The sequence below is a fragment of the Lissotriton helveticus genome, chromosome 10 (genome assembly GCF_964261635.1).
Source record: "Lissotriton helveticus chromosome 10, aLisHel1.1, whole genome shotgun sequence".
Lineage (NCBI taxonomy): Eukaryota > Metazoa > Chordata > Amphibia > Caudata > Salamandridae > Lissotriton > Lissotriton helveticus.
The window spans coordinates 1,207,282,935-1,207,295,565 of NC_136071.1; the positions used below are offsets into that span (position 1 = coordinate 1,207,282,935).

The following is a 12,631-nucleotide window of genomic DNA, read 5'->3' on the forward strand; positions in this document are numbered from 1 at the left end:
AGGCCTGGGAAGGGGACTGTGGAACGGTGTGGTCTGAGCTGTGTTGGACGAGGTATGGGCTGGTAACGGGGTTTCCTGGAGCATTTTGAGTTCGCTTGTTGATGCATAGGGGGGGGGAGTTTTAGGGGGGTAAAAGCAGATACTAAAAAGTGTTGTAGGTCGGATCCAGGGAAAGGGGTACACAGAAACACCTTCCTAGGAAGGATAGTCCTGGAGCGCCGCCCAACCTCTGGGATGTGGGCTAAATGGCTGTGTATGGTATCCCTGTCATCTTTAAGGCTGTGATGCTGTAAGTGTATTAATTGGCCTATGATGTGGTCTTGTTTCTAATTCTGCAATAAAAACACTTTAAAAAAGAAAAAAAAAAAATCTAATGACCTTTCTTGCCACCTGCACGGCACACCAGCCGTACAGATAGAGCCCTTTTTCAGACAGCTTTCCAACGGTAGTTACGTTAAGTTAAGTGACCACAGCTGCTGTGGCATGGTGCCAGGAATGGCCTATCTCGTCAGTGTTACATCCAGGGTCACTTGTTGTATGCAAGTATTGTATCCAAACATTAAGCCAGACAAGGAGGCAACACTATAGCCTTCATTGAATATCTCTTCTATTCGAATAATACTTTAACCCCTTCCATGCTCATGACGAGCTCAGCTCGTCATGCAGTACACTGCTTGTGTGCTCATGACGAGCTGAGCTCGTCATGAACAATCGAAATAATGGATCTGCAGCACAGAGCATGAATTGCTGTAGCATTCATGTGGTTAAGCAGAATGAAATCCATTCTTTTGCAAAAGACTGTGCCTTTGACCTCATCTAGAGAAATGTATGACCTGCAAGTAGCAAGGACTTCTGCAGAGATACATGCATTATTATCAACAAATTGCCCCATGCATTTCGTAGAAATGCTTAGCCAAATCGTGAACATGTCTGATACCAGTGGCATCGCACATGTATTTAAGACAATTTTTTCAGGACTATTATCACCCTTTGAAGCAGTCCTGAGCATCTTCCCGAATTTCGTGCACTCTGTGTTCGGCGGCCTGCCTCTCATCTCGGGACTCATAGCAGGAATCTTATTTTTGTTCCTTCTGCTCCGATATGGCAAGTCCAGTCACAGGCAATACCCAGGTTACCATGGAACAAACGCTTCTTGCGATGCGATGCAGAGATAGGATTTCCAAAGTACTTGGATTGGCTCGGCTGAGAGATCTGAATACCACCTGGTTCCTTTAATTCAGACCAATCTGGCAAGATTGCATCTTACCTGTTCTACGATGCCTGCTCTGCGGAGAAGAATGCGTGTTAGACGTCTGTCTCACACTTCCATCAGCAGTACCAAAGGATGTCAATACTTTGCTTGGTTCGGTAACGGCTCACGCAACGTGTTGTCCCCAGTGGCTACCTATTCTGATGACGGCATTCGTTTAGACCTCACAGCAACAAGCTGGCGGTGAGGTACGAGATGAAAGCGGCACACAGGTACAACCTTCAGTAACCATTGCTGATCTAGACAATGATGACGGCAATGCATCGCATATATGCACTTTTTCTACTTTTTCAGACATGGCCAAACTCTCACCTACTGTGGTAGACTAATTCTTTAACACCATATCTGAGCTAATGTTCTCCCCTAACAACGAGAATAACTTTTAAAACAGAAGCACACAGCATTCCATGAACTCTGAATTTGGCCTTCGATTTTTGATAAACAGAACTTCCAAACCTGTTTGAAAAACTTTTTCACTTCCTTTTTCAGCACACCGAGATTATTTTTTCCCCGTTCCCAAAATATTTACCTTTTTTTTGGCACATGATACTCTACTTAAAGTAGAACTTTTCTTCGAGAACAAGATTTCTATTTTGAAAACTTAGAGACAATATTTTCACTTAGCCTCAAGCACATGTACAGTCTTGTATAAATATGTGATGAAATGGTCTCGACCATCTCTTCTGTATTAAGAGCCATTTCATAAATGTAAATTTCGTGAATCATTTACAATACAATATATGCATTATTTTGAATGATACCACTGCTTAGAAAATGTACAGTACAATGCTCATGTTTTTCGTGTACATACCGTTTCAAATGCATTTAATGTATTTTGGGGTGGGATGGAAAACACATGCTTAGTTATGTTTTATTACTTAGTATTTAGTAATGATGGACATGATACATGGAGTGGGTGTTGTGGACTAATATAGGACCCTAGTTTAATATTCCCGATTTATGCCCTTATACGGTTATATCAAATCATATCCTTCTATAGGCATAATAATCATACCCATATTAAGACATAGCCAATGCAGTCCAAATACGGCAAGGCTAACTTCCACAGACTCCTAGAAAGCACAACGTGTTCTTAGAGAAACCAAGCCTCCAGCAGCCCGGGAATTCCCCCTGCTTTAGTATTGATTTGTCCTAGAACTCCTGGAGTACTGAAAGAACTGCGAGTTCTTAGTGACGTCTTATGTCCAACCTTACGTCAAACTCGGCACCTACCAGGTATAAATATACCAGCATCTGCCTTAGCAAACACACGGTGGTTTGGAGCAGATCGATTAACTACTTGCCCGACGCCCTGCTGTAGCAAGTGCCGGAGAAAGCCGACCCTCCCGCTGACGCACTGAGAGAGACGCTGTCTTTTCTCTTGCAGAGAAATCCAGCTCCAGTGTTTCCCTTATACCCTTGCGGGTTGCTCGGAGATCGAGTCTTGAGAAAGAGATACAAGACCTCCTACATTCTAAACAAGGTACGGAGCTGATTAGACCCTTAGAGAATTCTTGGTTTAGATTCTTGGCAGAAACTACTTTAACTTTAAACTGCTCCTCCCTTACTTCTTCCCCCGTACTAGGCTTAGGTTAGGTACATTGGGGTAGGCGTATCTTAGAAGCACCAGTTGAGTACGTTTAGTCATTATTTTATCATTGTATGTATTTTATCCATTTTAAACACCGTATGGCTTAGAAACTATACCATTCTTTTACAGTATTATTTTAGAATAATCTTTTTACTGTACGCACTTTACTTTTTGACAAGTATTGCGATTGTAGCAATTCACTTCTCTTGCATGAGAAAGAAGACTGTTCAATAAATAACCTCTTTTATTGAAAACGCCTGTCTCTCTGTTTCTCTGCACTTCTGGTGAAACTAAGCATGCACAAATGACTGAGTAAAATAGCTATCTATTATTTCCGCGACTCTGGAGATATCCTCCTTGTTCTTGGGGAGCAAAGTTGTCATGTTTATGCGGTTGTCAGAAACGAATCCCTTCTTGTGAATTCGAGAAAGTTTCTAGTGACCTCTGAGCTAGCTGGCATTCATAATTAAGTCTAACATATTCAATAGAGACCCAGTCGACCTCAGTCCTACGTCTACACTGTTGTTTATGTTATTCCAATGCGCAGAGCCTATTGGGAATATAGGAACTACACTACACCACTTTAATAGTGGGCAAACAAATGAAATGAAAAATTGCATTTGTATAATGAAATGAAAAATCGCATTTGTATAGCGCATAACTGCCCTGAGGCCTCGCAGCGCTTAATAATAATAATATATATATAATAATATTATATATTATATATATAATATATATATTATATATATATATATATATATATATATATATAAAATATATATATATATAATATATTATATATTATATATATAATAATAATAATATACATGACGCTCAGGAGTTCAGTAGACCCGGCTCAGGTCAACTAAAGCAAGACGAAGAGGTTATCTATACCTTCACAACTAAACGGATCACAATCAGAATCGCCAATGGCAGAGCTGAGGGTGCGCCAGACCCCAACGGCATACCACCAATCTTATATAAGCAAGACCAGGATTATTGGGCAGCCCCACTCCTGACACTTTTTACACACATAATAGAGGCAGAAGGAATCCAAGATTCCACGAAGGAATCTATCATCTCCCTGATACATAAGAAAGGCAGTAAAAACAATGCGGAAAACTATAGATTATTTGCATTAATAGACAATGATGTCAAATACTATGGGGGATTGCTGCTGGAAGAACTTTCAGAATGGGCATCCGAAACAGCAGCTATTCCAATCAATAAATCTGGCTTCAAGAAATGCATGGGCACTTCGACAAATATATTGGCCATATCACTCCTAATGGATGCCACAAAAAACATTAACAAAGCGCTTTATGTTTGCTTTACAGACTATTCATCTGCCTTCGACAATATCGACAGGAACCAACTCTGGGTGAAACTCTCGAAAATGATAAACAATACTAGACTTTTGACCAACTGATTTTACTCCATACGCATACATGGATACAAATTAAAATGGTCGCCGGAGACTGTTTATCAAGGAGAATACCGATAACCAAGGGGCTGAAGCAAGGGTGCGTGTTGGTGCTGATTTTGTTCAATTTGTTTATGGAGGACCTTTCGCCAGAACTGGACAATTGTAACCACCACGCCCCAAATTTCGGAGGCCTCTCCCTCTCGAACTAGCTCTATGCAGATGATCTTGCCCTTATTACTCGCACTTCAATTGGCTTACAACAGCTGATAACCATCAAGAGTAACTTTTCCAGCAAGAATGGAATACGTATAAGCTTGGGCAAAACTAAAGTGCGGGACGTAAATCAGAAGAAGAAACCACATTGCTTCCGATGGGAGTTGGAAGTTCTGAAACTCGACATTGTATAAGATTTCCAATCCCTGGGCGTAACTTTAGACAAGAAAGGTACATTCCTCCCGCAAAAAGCAACAATAAGAGGTAAAGCCCGAGCTTTACTCCCTTACTACAGGCACTGCAATCAAAACTTCTCCCTACCTTCACCTATGGAAGTGAGTGCCTTAGAGGAAGAGATTCCGGGATCCTAGATAGGATGGTGTCAAAGGCAATGAGAATAATATTTAACCTCCCACGGTATAAATCACCGCCCCAAATAAGACTAGAGTTCGGTCTACCAAAACAGCAAATAGCACGTAAGGGAGCCTATGCAAAAGTCTGGCACAGAATAAAGGGAGCAGAGCCAGGGACATTAAATGCACATTTATGGAATGAGCTTAATCGGAAAAGAGATAGTGCAGCTATGACTTATTTAAATGATTCAATTGACTGCTTGGCCTTGAAGGACCTCTGGGATACCACTCGGGCCCATAAAAGTTTCAAGGAGCTTGTCAATAAGACCGTAAAAACACTGTCCCTTGTAGAGGACAAAGCTGTACTCTCAAAAAGTCACATGGATGGTTTGTTATCCAGAGCTATAACAACTGCTCTCCCCAACATTACTTAGGTGCCGGCTTTACCACGGCAAAAAAGAAAAAATATCTGCAACTAAGGATGGGCAATGTACCAACAATGCTGCATCTGCCCCCATGGAAATGGACTCCGTTAACAACATTGTGCAGATTATGCGGAGAGGCAAAGGAAGACATTTTACACCTCCTGTGTATATGTAAGAGCCTAGACAGGGAACAAAGATGTATGCTAAAGCCTTTCCTGAGAAGGATACAGATAAGAACATGCAGACAGGCAGTGAAGGCCTGCTTTGAAGGAGGGGACATCCGGCTGGCCTCCTGCTTGGTTTGTTTCTTGAGAACAAAAAAGGCTTGGGTCCTTAACCTTCTGGACTGGACAACTGACTACACAAGAAAAAAGAATGTGTCCAGAGGACTAGTTTGCACACGTTAAAGAGAATACCCCAGACCGTCAATTCGAGGGTTCTTGTTGCTTTATTTAGCTTATTTTAAATTATTTAAATTAGCAAAGCAGATATATATTTTTCATGTCTTAGAAAAGAGACCCTCCCTTTACAGAACACCACGGATTCGCCTCAAGACTTGGACAAGGTTGATATCTTGAAAGCGGCATGATGTGCATCCGGCCTGTGTGCAGAGGAATAGTTGAAACCTCTTCCGAGTGCCTGACGGTTCAATTTGCTATAAGATGTGACATAAAATCTTTCATTAGAAATCCCAGGTGCCACGAGGACTTAACAAAGTTGTCCTGATGGCTTGACTGTAGTCAGTAATTGGTGCCTCACTGCTAGGGCAATAAATTTCCCTCTGTGAGACTGTTCAATCCACGCCCATTCCGATTTTACACTGCTTCAATCTTTGTCTAGATTGAATTGTTTATGAACGTTCTCCACACACCCGATATCTGCTGCAATTTCAGCAAGCACCTGGGATTTCTAATTAAAGATTTTATGTCACATCTTATGGCAAATTGAACCGTCGGGCGCACATTGCACCGCTTTCAAGATATCAACCTTGTCCAAGTCCTGAGGAGAATCCGTGAATTGTGTGGATTCGAAATGCTTTGGCTCTTCCGAGCTCAGGGGATTGTGTGTACATACTGTGCCTTGAGGAATGTAGTAATACTTTTTCCTCTTGTATAGGTAACATTGATTTGAAGACATTACCCCCAGTCTCTTTGCCTAGGCAGGACAATTAACAACGTGTAGCTGAGATTCTAATGTCTGCTTGGTGCTTCATGTTGAAACTAGGACTGGTGATGTACTTTCAATGTTAATGTTATTTCATATGAATGTCCAAGTTTGTTTCCCATGTCACTTTTATTCACAAACCTTTTGTTTTTGATTGGAATATAACATTGTGCATAAGTGTGTTTTTGTAAATGTGGTGTTCTGTAAAGGGAGCGTCTCTTTTCTAAGACATATTTATCTGCCTTGCTAATTTAAATAATTTAAAATAAGCTTAATAAAGCAACAAGAACCCTAGAATTGACAGTCTGCGGTATTCTCTTTAAAGTGTGCAAACTAGTCCTTCTGGACACATTCTTTTTTCTTGATTTGTTTCTTGGGCGCAGCAGGAATAAAGCTAAGGACAGCGGAGCAGAAACAAAGCCAATGATCAGTCTCTAGCTGCACTAGCACTAGCGCCAAGGAACCTAATGGCGTTAGCGCGCTTAATAAATTAATTTAACATAACATAACACTACCCCTGATAGGCAACTAGGCCATTATAGCTCCGCTTATAACACAATCATTTGAGTCAGCGATTTGCAAACTCAGGTGTACTCCTAAAGACTTTAGACACTTTATAATGACTGTTTTGACATCTCAGGGTTTCTCCTTTTTATTTAAAGTCAAATTATAGGTTTATGCTCAAACAGAGCCACTTTTATGGCGAAAGCACAAACATGTTTTTTTATTTCTCATGCTTATGTGTAAAAGCGCTTTACCTATGTTATTTGGAAATATGGCTTTAAACATTTTATGCTAATGAGAAGAAGAAAAAGTTTCAATGATTTTACGCCGAACGATCTAGAAGAGCTTAATGGAGCTTTCCCTGGATATACCTGCACAGATGATTTTGCAATGGTGGTCCTAGTATTACACATGAATAAGACAGTCACAAATTAATTTAATGTTTTTCAATTTGCTTTATCTTCAATAAGTGATGTTATGCAATGTTTTGTATTAACTAAGCATACAATAAAATTTGTATCTGTATTTGGACTATGGCAGGTTGAGCAGATCAGTCAGTGTAAATAATATATTCATACTGATCTAGAGGCAATATATCATTTGGTAGAGGATATTCTTGGTCGTATTGCAGTAATGCTTGTGTTTTTAAACTTGGATCAAATCTGTATTCAACGTCCGTTGCAGTAAGAGAATTAGCCCATTGTACTCATCTTGGATAGAAGGCTTTTGCATTCGGAATGCTAGCCTTTGAAGAGCTTCTAAAGCTGGTACCTGTGTTACGAAAATTATGCTTTTCACCTGAGCCCGTGCTTTTTGTCTTGCTACAGCGGTCTGAACAGCTGTCAAGATTTTTCCAGTTGAAATGAAACGCATTTCTGTATTTGTGTACAGGTGAGACTTGTATGTGATTAGTACTGTTTCCCCTTCATTGAAGGTTAAATAAATGTACCCGCATTGACCCGCTATTACACGGATCACCTAGTTGCGTATGTTTATGTGTGTTTGGACGTGTTTGGAAGCCCTCATGTCTTCTTGTAGTGAACGTAGAATGTTTGAATGTTCCAGTGTCCAATGTCTAAATGAAAAGTCAGGTTTCATTAAGTTGTAGAAAGGGTTTACTCTTTCTGCATAACCCAAAATGTAAATTCTGCCAAAATTTAAGAATTCCAGTATTGATTGTAAGTTTTTTTATGTTTTTGGAGGTTGGAGCAGCACACACTTTTCTAAAAAGATAGTTGCAGGGCTTTCCCCTTCACTTGACAGCTCATATCCTAAAAACAGGACACTGAAGTGGGCAATTTTTTATTTCTTAAAATTAAATGTATAGCCTTCAGAAGCGAATCCCATAATAATGGTGCTTACTCTGGTCAAGTGCCTCATTAAGTCATCGTCCGTCAGATAAATTTCATCCACATAGGACAACGCTTCCTCATCAAAATTTTGTAGTAACTCAGTTACCCTTGCTGAAAATACCATGGGGCTATTCTTATACCCCTGCAGGAGACAACAAAATTGTCTCTGGGACCCCAACGCAGAGAATGCATTCAAATACCTGCTTTCATGTGCTATATTTCGGCAGAAAAATCCATTTGATTTATCAAGTGTAGTTTTGAATTTTTTCCACACTATGTTATTCATTAATGCGGCACTGTGTGCATTTTGGACAGCGAATGTCATTGTGCAAGTGTTTAAATGTCTGTAATCTATGTCTGTAATCTAAAACCAGACGATATGTATTGTCGGGTTTTGATATGGGAAGCAAAGGATTGTTAATTGGTGAAGTGCAATTTTCGATCATCCCCTGATATTCAAGTTGATCTAAGATCTCCCTAACCTGTTTTTAGGTCTCGTAGAACCAACGCGCATGTGTTGTTCTGCGAGAGTATAGTAGGCAAAACAACTCTTGAAACCAGCGAGGATTGTCCACAATGCATGTGAGGTAATCAACCGTGACGCTTCGCCAGCGCGCGCTTGGCCTCACTTCTCAATCATACCCCATATGGTGTTCCCTCCCACTCGCTCGCACATCAAAGGCTGCTTCTCCCCCGCCAATGCGCTCCCGCCCCCGCCCCCCACAGCAATGCCAAGAGCTTGTTTTAGTCGTGTTCACAATGCGGCTTTTTCGTGGCCACGCGTTTTAGTTTTTTTTCTCTTGGTGAGGGCTTGTTCCCTTTGGTGACTTTTCTGACTGTTTTTCCAGTCCCATATCTCTCCCCCCTCCTGTTTTTAGATTACTTCAGGATCCTATGCCACACTATCCTGCAGATGCTTATCTTTATTCCTATTTATATTTCCTGGATTCACTTTACTCAAAACATTTATCGTTTATCATATATATATATATATATATATATATATATATATATATATATATATATATATATATATATATATATATATATATATATATATATATATATATATATATATATATATATATATATATACTCCTCCAACAAAAGCTGCCTGTTGAAAGAGGACCAAACTCAGGTGAGTATCTGTGTTGCTTTATATAGTTGATAAGGAGGCAAAACACAGCGGCTTACTGCACCACAGTTAAAGTAAAACAGTCCATCCCGACGCGTTTCGTGCCTCGTGGGCACTTCATCTTGGGGCTGTGGGCTGATGGCAGTGATGAACGCAGCAATTTTCAACACCCATTTTGAAGCCCATGTGGGCGTGGCCACCCGCGTGGCCTGATGGTACAAGTAGTGTTCTGTTGTTCCTCAAGTGAGTTGTTGCTGTTCACCAACGGCATATTTCAAAAATAAATCCCAAGTGGGTTTGTGATAACAGTTCAGGCGCTGGAATGCCGCTCACTCCTAACAACTGCGCTCTCCTGATCCAGTGCAAGAACGTCAGGTGGCGCTTCTGCTGGACTGTGCAGCGCGCAGTGGGGTCCTCTCGTGACTCAGGCAGGGCCACAACAAATCCAACAAAAGCTGCCTGTTGAAAGAGGACCACACTCAGGTGAGTATCTGTGCTGCTTTATTTAGTTGATAAGGAGGCAACTTTAACTGTGGTGCAGTAAGCCGCTGTGTTTTGCCTCCTTATCAACTAAATAAAGCAACACAGATACTCACCTGAGTGTGGTCCTCTTTCAACAGGCAGCTTTTGTTGGATATATATACTCCTATCCACGATTTTCTATTTTTCATATACGACAGACATACACTCTTGCCAGACATATTCTCCTTACATACTTAGAATTCTGTGGATTGTGCCACCGCTGCCTCAACAAGGGCATTGGTATGTGCTGACACTGCCCTGGGATCGCAAACTTGTCCTGCCTCTGCCACCTTTACAGCAATCGATCACCCAGATGACACAGATTCATCCGTGCAGCTTCTAGCCACTTGGGGATTCCCCGCCAGCCCCGTAGCACACTACGTGCTTACTTGCACGTCTCTCGTGTTTTTCCCGGCAGTTTTCACTAGTGTTTAACCTGTTCCTCTGCCATCCGTCACTTTGTATCACCAGAAGGCCGCAGTTATCATGTTCTTCAGGTACGTCTAACATATGCTCAGCTTCTACCGAAGCCTTTCGATCTCAGCTTATTACCGGCCTTAGTATTGCACGTTTGGCAGCTTTTTTTTTTTTTTTTTTTTTTGCCTTATCGGCCCCCGTTTGTACTGAGTTTTGTGCTTCCCGCCCACACGCCATGTCTACCGGTGACTAACTTGGCCCGGTTACTGCCTGTATTCTTTCTTAAAATACCTTGTACATCCGGTGTCGTGCTTATCATAGGAGGCGCCCCATGGCTTATGTACGGACCTAAGACTTCCTCTTATCCCACAGGCCGGGAGGCTTACACCACTAGTCGGGCCCTCCTTCTTTGGCCCACCAGCGCGCTACAATATACCGCACACACATCTAGTTTCCTTACAGCGCGCGATCTCTGCCTTCTTATGCGCCCAGTTTTTGATAATCGCCATTGCACTACTGCGCGCTGCCTCCCCAGCGTATTATAGCTTACGAAGTTTACTCAAATCACAGGGCTTTGCCCTTCTATTATGTGCTTATTATGATCGGTTTGAACATACGGGGCTTTCTCTCACTGTATTTTTCATGCGCAAAACTCTGCTTTCCTGAATGCGCGTAATTATTGTTTTTCGTATCCCACTGTTATGTGCCGCCCCGCCGCCCCGCCCCCCCCCTTGTTTTCCTATTATGGCAGATAAAATTAGTTTTAAATCACAGGGCTCTGCCCTTCTATTATATGCCGGTTTCTTTCATTGCAATTGATTTTACATACGGGGCTTTCACTCTTTGTGTAGTCCGGCACACCACTTTACCCTTCACTTTTTGCTCCCTCTCCCATATTCCTCTTGCTCCACGTGCTTTTTCGGCATTCAAACCTCACGCGCCCCACCCCCTCCCTTATCCCACTTCCTGCTTGTTTTAACAAGATGATAACTACAGCCTTTGGAAAGGGCTCCGAGCTATAACGCGACTCCGGCTTCAGACCAACGTGTTTCTCTCTGTCTCGTGAAGTGTGTAACCCTTGCACAGTGGCTCTATCTATCTATCTATTTATCGCCCTCATTCTATCTATCTATCTATCTATCTATCTATCTATCTATCTATCTATCTATCTATCTATCTATCTATCTATCTATCTATCTATCTATCGCCCTCACTCTATCTATCTCTTTCGATCTATCTATCGCCCTCACTCTATCTATCGCCCTCACTCAATCTATCTATCGCCATCACTCTATCTATCTATCTATCGCCCTCACTCTATCTATCTGTCTATCTATCGCCCTCACTCTATCTATCTATATATCGCCCTCACTCTATCTATCTATCTATCTATCTATCTATCTATCTATCTATCTATCTATCTATCTATCTATCTATCTATCTATCTATCTATCTATCTATCTATCTATCGCCCTCACTCTATCTATCGTCTATCTATCGCCCTCACTCTACCTATCTATCGCCCTCACTCTATCTATCTATTGCCCTCACTCTATTTATCTATTGTGTGGTAAATAAATAATTAATTACCGGTTCTATTTTTCAGGATACTCATATAAACAGATAGCTCAATAAATAAGAGTCAGGATTCGAGGTATCTTGAGTCACAGGCTTTAAACAGACATAAAGGACAGGAACAGGACAGCCTGCATGGGAATAGGATGGCAGCTGCCGGGGGCCGGATCTGGGAATAAGGGATAAGGGATCGCTAACATCACATTAACAGTACATTAGTATATATATATATCAAAACAAATGCATTACATTCAATACAGTAGGCGTAGCAGTAGGCGTGGTTCGTAGCAGTCGCGAAAGATAAGGGCAAAATGATGTAACAAGAAGGCGTGTACAGGGCGTATACATAGACATGTGATGTAGACGTAACAGAATATGTCATAAACGGGGCGGAAACCTGGAGGGGGCTACCTAAGTAGCTGGGACCTCTAACCTAATGATGCGCGCAAACGGGCAATGACGTGTTACCAGGGAGGAACTGGGGCTATGACTTCTGCGCTAGAAGAGGAGACTAAAGTCTGGAGTGTCAGAGCGACATGTACCTAGGGCATATCTAGTATCTGGTGTTTAGAGTACATATTGATAGAATCCAAAAGTTATCAGGGCAAAGGCAACTTGATACTAAGACTGGTGCATGCATAATTCTACATATGTTGCGTGTGCTAGGAATATTCTATGAATATT

The 12,631-nt window shown here is 41.5% G+C and overlaps 1 protein-coding gene across 1 annotated transcript in view; it reads left to right on the plus strand.

The window, feature by feature from the left end:
• Window positions 1–12,631, plus strand: part of LOC144784212 (uncharacterized) — a 287,530-nt gene that overhangs the window by 140,648 nt on the left and 134,251 nt on the right. The window contains exon 2 of the mRNA XM_078662867.1: window positions 7,774–7,837. The gene's annotated coding sequence lies outside the window, so the exon portion shown is untranslated. The remainder of the gene's footprint in view (window positions 1–7,773; window positions 7,838–12,631) is intronic.